The sequence below is a fragment of the Berghia stephanieae genome, chromosome 3 (assembly GCF_034508935.2).
Source record: "Berghia stephanieae isolate SIO BIC M18660-M18661 chromosome 3, UCSD_Bste_1.3, whole genome shotgun sequence".
NCBI classification, from domain to species: Eukaryota; Metazoa; Mollusca; class Gastropoda; order Nudibranchia; family Aeolidiidae; genus Berghia; species Berghia stephanieae.
Window position 1 is genome coordinate 74,386,979 of NC_088362.1, and position 9,223 is coordinate 74,396,201.

The window sequence follows — 9,223 nt, forward strand, 5'->3', positions numbered from 1 at the left end:
CTAAGCGCAAAGCATCAATAGTAGAGAATTAATATAATTTCTTACTTTAGGTAATTCCCAAAGTTTGTATTTTAAAAATTCGAAACTCACTTTTTAGGGCCCCATTCACCCCGACATAATACTGTTATGAGAAGGTGAGTCACACTTTTTCTATTCTTTTAAAATCCGATCATCATCCGATCATGACAACTCTTGTATAGATAGAATGAAGTTGACGTCACTCAGCTCTTTGTTATTGTTTTTTGCCATCCATGTTTATGAGTAATTCTCACTAAACTGTATGAAGCAGACTATCAAGGTTACACATAGTTTTGTGTGTTAGTACGTTATATTTCCGGATGGCGATCTTGTGAGTCTTGTAGCCAAGTGCATACTATATATCTATATGGAGTTACGTTTAAATGTAAATCTTTCTTAAGATACGCTTTAAATGGTTAAAAATGTACCCACACCAAACCAAAACATATATCTTATTCCCCTTTGGGCCAAGGCGTATTGATTTGTTCCTTTTCATATTTTCATTTCCCATTACAGATTTTCACTTTTACGAATATTCAAGATGTGAAATTGGTTTCTTTTTATTCAGGCAAATATGCAATACGATGCATGAAGCTGTCGACAGTAAAGCATTGATCAAAAACGGATAACAACTTTAAAAGTCAATAAAATCTCTAACAAGAATTTTACGAATCTGAACGTCAGCCAACTACAAATAAATAAATAGATAAATAAAAAAACAACAAACAAACAAAAAAAAATAAGATAAAGAAAACAAAAGAAAACAAACAAAATAATGTAAACAATGATAGAACAAGAAAGTTCTGAAATACAGACAAAACGGGTTTATTTCATTTTGGCCAGAAAGCCTTTTTAATTTACATATTAATCGGTTATGATGACCCTTGTCTCTCCCCTTCTCAACTTGTCTAAAATTATGTTAAATTTAAATCTGATTTGTAAACAAATTGATGCTATTGACGTTTGTATGATCTTATCTGCTTGACTTTCTTCTTCATCTCAACATTATGTACAGTTTTATGTGTCTTTTTCGGGACATAGATCATCGATATTAAGATGATATTCTGTTCATATCCAAAACCGATTGTCTTGCTAACATCGAACACCGGACAATCTATTACGACCATAACCAATTTTATGACATGATATAAACCATCGCAATGAGGACGCTACAGCCAACGACACAGCCCCTAAAACACGCAGCCCCTTACTTTGACAACTTTGATCCCTCAGTAATCTCTCAATCTTTTTTGTATCATTCACTACGCAATACTCACGCTAAACTGCTCACGCTCAATGCTTACGTTCCCTCATAGAATGGAGACGCTGTTGCGGGCCTTGCACGCGTGCGCGCTCACGAATTTCCCTTTCACCGAAATCACGTCCTCCCCCACTTCTTATGTACACGTCTCTTCCTCGTCTGTCTGTTTGTCTGTCTATTTCTGACACCATCTGTCGTTCCCTGGGTTCTTCGTGCTTGTTACGATGTCTCGGCGATGCCTGTTAGTGTCATTCGAGTTATAAGTGTTGTTTATTGATGCTATTCTAAACTCATCATCGGTCTCAATTGAACCTTAAGTCTGGTTGAGGGACATTCTGGTTTTGTATAGGAGTTGAATACAAACAAATAAAAACAACTTATTTTTCATTGGATTAACATCGAAAAAAAGGATTAAGGATAAAGATGCATTGGTAAGTTACAGAAAAAAATATCTTCATTAGTCTCAAAGAGGTTTTCTTTATCATTTGCATCATAAGATGCGATTCTAACACAATCTCAGCATTATTTTCGATAGACAAAAATATTGATCTCTAAATAAATTTCAGGATCTTTTTCTCATTATGGTTTTTAAAAGGAGTAACCGTTTAAACCGGGTTATAAAATAAATTCATAAAAATAAAATAAATTCCCTTTATTCATCCCAAAGGGGAATATTTTCTCTAGGGTCTATTCCAAGGGAAGACTGGAATAACCCAGGCGTCAGCCGCAGTACAGCGCCGCAAATTGAGCTAGGGCGAGGTGACTTGCTCAAGGCCACACAGCGCAGCGGTGAGTTATTGAACTCGGTACTTTTCAGGTACGAAGCAAAGACCGTACCGCTGAGCCACGCTACCCTTACACGCTTATCTTGCATTTATCCCGATTTCGGTATCGTTCAGGAGTATACAGCAATGATAATAAAAGTAGTTCTTTAGAGCTATTGACCCGATGGAACCGGAGTATATCCCGGTTTCTACAGTGTGAAACGGACAAGTGCTTGATATCCTTCGGATAGGTCGCTAGTCTATCGAAAAGTAGCCTCCGCTAATCTAATAGTCCCAGCTGCCTAATCACTGTTGGGTGGACAGGTTGGTCAGAAAAAAAATCTCGACTTCACCAGGGATCGATCTCTATCCCTTACATGTGAGAGCTATTGGGGTCCCAAATAAATGCTTGAGATTAATTGCTTGCTAACCTTAGATATGACACTTGTCTGTTAAGTAATTTCCACCAGATCTACTAAATCAGGCTACCAATCTTGGTTGGATTGATAGATTGCTCAGAATATCATAAGGGCGATCTCAGACTGAGACCGAGAAAGTTTCCTTAGCAATAAGTTGAGAACTCTACCTATTGAGCTATTGGAACCATGCAACTTGATAGGGGATTATAAAAAGGAATACTTTGATAAAACAGATAGGATTTGTATTCTTTTCACGTGATAATGTTGCTGCTTGCAGCTCCCTGAAAATGAAACTCAATCAAACAAACAATCAAAAAGCAAGAATAAACCAACTAACAACAACAAATAAACTCAGCACCACCGACAACAACAATGAAAGCAATGGAGAAGATGAATTAAAGCTTCACTTTAATCATTTACTGTGTACCCTGGAAAAACACGTATTTAAAATTTGGCCAAAAAACTCGTCCATCAAATATCGATCGATATAAATAACCCTCGTCTAAGGGAAAAAAATCTCAAACCTGGAACTCGAGAGGTTCCAGGTTTGAGAGTTTTTTTCCAAAGATGAAGGTCATTTAAATTGATCGATATTTAATGACAGGAGTTTTCTAGCCAAATTCTCAAATATAGCGTCTTACCAATGTACGGCACTTAACTGGTTAAAAGTTTAGCTTTTATTTAGCAACCTATCTTCCAAAATGTTCTCAACGCGCTTTTACCAAATGAAATTAGTTTCGAAACAAATAAAGTTTAAAATGAATATTAGCTTTCAAGTTCGAAAAAAAACGACAGAGGACGCCGGGTGCTTGGTATGGTTATGTCTAGCGGCTCTTCTCTTTATTCTTGGTATTTTTTCCGTGCTCGACATCTTTATCCGGAAAGCGACAGAGGACGGCAGTGCCGGGTCGTCGGAGTCAGTCCCCGGTGTGGGTTAGCCAAAGATTATAAAGTTGTAGAGGTTTCACTTTGATACTAATGGTCTTTTAACCAGATTGTTAAACTAAAAGTTACTAGATCTATAACTAGTAGAAGGGAATTATAATTGCAACATTGTCTTTCTGCTAACATCAACATTTCTACATTTTCGAAGAATATACTTTCTTTGACAAGTTTCCTAGAGATGCCATATACGTGAGATTTGAAATTAAGTGATTCGTCCATGATCACTCCTAAATATCTGAATTGCTTGACAAGTTCAACTTGTTTATATTTATTTCGATGGCATTTGGAGGAACTTGACTTTTTCTGAAATCAAAAATTTGTTCTTTTGTTTTTGATACATTAAGTTTAAGGCATTTTTTTATGACATCACAAGAGCAATTTTTCTTCAACGTCTTTTCAAAATTACTACTAGAATAGCCCAGGTGTCAGCCGCAATGCAACGCCGCAAAGTAAACTTTGGCGAGGTGATAATTTGCTCAAGGTAAAATAACGTGGCTGGAGATCGAGCAGAGTATGAAACAAAGATCATAGAGCTACGCCACTCTGCCCTCTATTTTATATAATCTCAAAAGATGCTCTTTCTGCTATTTCCTGATATAACTAATATATATACACTATTCTTGTTTCTGTCGTATTTCTGTGGCCATCTTCAAGACAGCTATATTCCGTTTCATTCAATTAATTGTCTCATGATGATATCACATTGTTAAAGGAATCATGGTAATTCGATGGTCATTAATTCTGTCCCCGGTTCATGTCCAGCCAGAGAGATCAGGTGAAGAAAACTTTATGAGGCGAAACCATTGTAAACATTATATATAACAATTTGATCAGTTTCGCATTTGATGAAAATCCGTAACTCATAACTTTTAATCAGTCAACTTTGGTAAGTGGGAATGTTTGAGAGGTTTTGCAAAGATGAGAGTCATTTAAATCGATCGATATTTTTAGCATGAGTTTTCTTGCCAACCTTTTAAATATGTGATTTTCCAGAGGATGGCCGTTAATTGGTTAAGTACAGCAATGCCAGAATAGTATCGTTAAGGGCTTGTACTTGTAACTACTTGTCAGCTTCAAATCAAGGAACTGAATAGCGATTGCATTCCCTTAAAATGTTTAGATTGAAATAAGTCCAGAGTTCTAAGGACTTTCCTCAAACACTCTGATCTAAGATTGTGTTCCATCATTACTCTGTAAAGAGCCACGAAGAAAAGAAAAAGAAATGAATAAAATGATCTCATTGAATCTTGAGATCGATTATTTACACAACCTATCAACTATGTATAAGGAGTAAATATTAATCAAGACGCTATTCGAACGATTAACAGCTCGGCAAAATTCCGTTACATCAAATTTTAATCGGTCAAAACAGAGAAGAATTCAATTGCTCTGTTCTACCGTTTACAAAATACCGTGAACCTAGAAACTAAATTTCATCCAGAAAACATCAAAGAAAGATTAGGCTTTGAGTGACTCCATATATTTTAGAAAAAAAATTTCTTTTTAACATAACATATATATGGAATAGGGCAAAATAGGATAAAATCCTTTGAATGCCCTTAATATTAATAGTAATGCCATAAATCTATTGATTAAAGATTACAGTAATGATACAAGTGGTAAAGAGAGTATTTCAACTTAAATGTACTCATGTACCTGGTTATCTTTCTTTTTTATCATATTTTTATGTATGTTTGTTTGTTTTTTCTTCGACAAATACTAAGATTAAAAGAAACAATGAGCCAGTCAACTTAATACTGTGCACGGCTGGCGGGTTAACCAATTGTTTACCGATTATTTTGATTTAGTTTGAGACTTTTTCTAATATAGCAAGGGGGCCACAACAACTTGTATTATTAGACTCGTAAATAACGATTCTATCGGCGAACTGTTTTCACGAGTATTGGTCTGGTAATCGATTCTGTTGTTTTAAACAACTGCGGAGCGAATGAGTCATTTGAGCTTTTTAGAACTAAAAGAAAGAGTGCATAGCATCGTTGAGCAAATTGAGATAGGCACTTATTCAATAAATTTCTATTAGAAATGACATAATCTAATAGGAGATAAATTACATTTTTGACTTATCTTTGGTGGTGAGTTTGACGTGCAAACGGCATGATAGTGATATTACTGGCTTATAAAATCAGAGTCATGGGTTTCAATCTCTAAGACTTTTTTACTCAAACCATCGCGATCATCTGTTTTGAACAAAAAGTTTGAGCGATCATTTTTTCATAAAACGTGGCTTTTATTTAGCGTAGCAACCAATAAATGTATTCAAACCGCGTTCCGATCAAACAATACGAAAACATCTTGGACGAAAACATGACGTCAGTAAGGGTTACTATTTAACATTGTTACTGGAAAGGTAACATTCATTGTTAATAATGAGGAAATTATTTTAAAAAGGACTCAAAATTGCGCCGCCCGTCAATAAGTTCTAAACCTGGGACTTCTTATTTTTTTAAATTTTGAATATGGGTGTTGAATTTGATTTCATCAGAAACGGAATAGTTTTCCCATTTGATCGTATTTAAATGGAAATAAATCAATGATGGGATAGTGGTCCGGTTACAAGCTTATAAAATGACAACGAAAGAGTGAAAATGGAGAGGCTTCGTATGGGAACAAAACAGACATGGACGTTTCGGGTACAAACCCTTCATTTATGAGTTTGTACCCAAAACGTCCATTGTCTGTTTTGTGACGAAGGGTTTGTATCCGAAACGTCCATTGTCTGTTTTGTGACGAAGGGTTTGTACCCGAAACGTCCATTGTCTGTTTTGTGACGAAGGGTTTGTACCCGAAACGTCCATTGTCTGTTTTGTGACATTAGTATTTTCACGTTCCCCGGCTTCAGATAGCCCCTACCGTTTTCCACTTTTCAAGCTTATAAAATAAGAGATCATGGGTTCCAATCTCCTGGATTTTTATATCAAGATCACAAGAATTCGGAGCTCACTTTTATATAATCCTATCGCAAAAATGTATTCGATCCACAAATATTCACAAAAATGTGAGCTTTATTTTTAGAGCAACGTCCACCAAATGTGTTAAAATACCGCTACTATGTATTTCATAAAGAAATACACATAATCCATCAAACAAACATGCGTCAACATGAATCACCCGTGTTCTCCAAAGTGAACAAATTGGAGAATTAATAATCTTGCTCAAGGACACAAAACGAATATGCCTGAAGAGGGGCTCAAATCTGGGAACAAACTTCCGAGTCATAGTGCCATGCTTCAATCATGCGGTGACCTTGTTCATCTAAATTTTACAGAAACGCGAGCTTTGATTTAGCAAAGAATCCATTAAATGTATTTAAAGATCATTACTAGGGATCCAAATCAACAGCATAATTTCACATCGAGACGAAACGTAAAAGCTGAAGGCTGTTATTAGCTTTGGGATTGTTTTTCAACAAAGATATTTTACACCTACAGCACAGTACATATGGCAACTGTGATAGTAGGCCACTAATACAAGGTCCGATGCTACAGACACAATTGTTATGATAGGCGAAATAGGGCCTCAACATATTTTGTCCAGGGCCTTTTGTGTTTGGCCATGGGTTTCAGTTCAGTCAAACATTAGTTTTCAAGGTTGATTGAGCCTTCTTTTTTATACCTAATCACTCAGGTCTTTGTTATTGTTTTTTGCCATCCATGTTTATGAATAATTCTCACTGATCTGTATTAACCAGATTATAAACGTTTAAGGTTACACATAGTTGTGTGTATTGGTCCGTTATTTTTCCGGATGGCAATGTTGTGAGTTTCTTAGCCAAGCGCACACTATCTATAACAACTCATAACATGCAGGAAGAGGCAAAATTGGGCGAATTAAATTTTTTCAGACCGAGACAACGTTGATAACAGCCAAGTACTCATTTTACACCTGAGTACGGCGGGAAAATGTGAGTAAAGAGGCACTTTCCAAGGACTCAACTATGCGGCGCTCAGAGCGTGACTCCACTACTGGATCCTCCGGTCCGAAGGCAAAGTGCCATATCACTAGACCACATAGCCTAAGGAATACAACTCAACAAACCTCAAAATAAACGGAAAAGTGCAAGAAAACGAGGGAGAAATATCAAGTCATTTGTAAGTTTAACCCAAACCACTCATCGTAGGTCAATTGCAGTCCAAGTATCGATGTCCCCATTAAGACCGATCACGGCCACCACTCTACCTGAAAATGACAGAAAACCTATTTTTAAAAATATATTTTGGCCACAATACTTTTCCTTCAAATGAAGATCGATTAAAATGACCCTTAACTTGTTGATTAAAAATTTCTCAAGCATAAGTCTCTATCATAGACGTCTTAATCGTGAGACTTATGTCAACTTGGGGTTAAATCTTAACGATCGATATTTGATATAACCGGTTTCTGGCCAAAATTTAAAAATAATTCTTTTTCTCAGAGTTAAGTTCTAAGTGATGGCTTTTTTTCAGAGGAAAGGAAGAGAAGGTGAAGGAGGGGTATGAGTGTGGGATGGGGTTTTGGTTGTGTACTGGTAACTGCTAAACACTTGTCGACACCTCTCAATCTTATTACTGTCTCCAACACACACACACATACATACACAGCCGTCGCTTGCTGGTCACTATTCCAATCAATTATTTATCGGTCAGTCATCGTTTTTCTTGATTATATATCTACAAATTTCACTCCACCCCTTTCACTAGGTGTACCGGTATAATAACCAATTACTATTATTATTATTATTATTATTATTATTATTATTATTATTATTATTATTATTATTATTTATTATTATTATTATCATTATCATTATTATTATTATTATCATTATATATTATTATTATTATTATTATTATTATTATTATTATTATTATTATTTTATTATTATTATCATTATTGTTATTATTATTATCATCATCGTCATCATCATCATCATCATCATCATCATCATCATATCATTATTATTCTTATCATTATCTTCATCATCATCATCATCATCATCATCATCATCATCATCATCATCATCATCACCGTCATCATTACTATTAGTATTACGTGGAAAAAAAGGACTGCGATCGTTTGCAGAATTATTTTTAGGTCATTGTCGCGATGACTAAACCATCAAAAGAGCACTGCAATAATGTGTCTGAAAATCCATCTTGCCTCAGTTATGTTCGTGAAGCCGAGATATCTTTTGTTAAATCCAGCCTAAATCCCAATCTTGCTTTGAAAGGTCAAGGTTCATATTTCAGACTGAAGCTATTATTCTTTTTAAAGGCCTTGAAATTCAAGAGGATTTTCTTTCGTAAAACCTGTCCAGGACCGGCTTTGAATAACATTGACAATAATTATGTCGACAAGAAGCGCGCTTAGCTACTTTAGAGACGATTTTGAGTGTTATTTATTATTCACTATGCAATTCTATGGGCTCTCAATAGCTCAGTTGGTAGAGCTTCATATGCAAAGGGAGCAGGTCGATCCTGGGTGAAGTCGAGATTTTTTTCTCTTACCACCCCCCCCTTCCTCTGTCCTTAGTCTGTTTAGATTTAAAAGTACTTTGCGATAGACCAGCGTCCTATCCAAAGGATATCAAGCAATTGCTATTGTCCGTTTCACGCTATGGAGACTCCGGCTCCATGAGCCCAATGGCACTGAAGGACTACTACGGTAGCTCATTTGGTAGGCTTTACATTCAAGGGGACCGCGATCGATTCCGGGTGACCCCCATCCTTTGTCCATCCTGCAGTGTTTGGGTAGCTGGGTCTGGCGGAAAGTACTTTGCGATAAACTAGCGTCCTATTCAAGGATGGCAAGCAATTGCT

The 9,223-nt window shown here is 36.1% G+C and overlaps 1 protein-coding gene across 5 annotated transcripts in view; it reads left to right on the forward strand.

Moving 5' to 3' along the window:
• The first annotated feature begins 1,389 nt into the window (after positions 1–1,389).
• LOC144968435 (suppressor of lurcher protein 1-like) overlaps positions 1,390–9,223 on the forward strand; it is a 469,097-nt gene continuing 461,263 nt past the window's right edge. For 2 of the 5 annotated variants that reach the window (XM_078906786.1, XM_078906792.1), the window contains exon 1: positions 1,418–1,710. The gene's annotated coding sequence lies outside the window, so the exon portion shown is untranslated. Of the gene's footprint in view, positions 1,711–9,223 lie in introns of all 5 variants that reach the window. The other 3 variants (XM_078906791.1, XM_078906787.1, XM_078906798.1) reach the window with 3 other exon arrangements.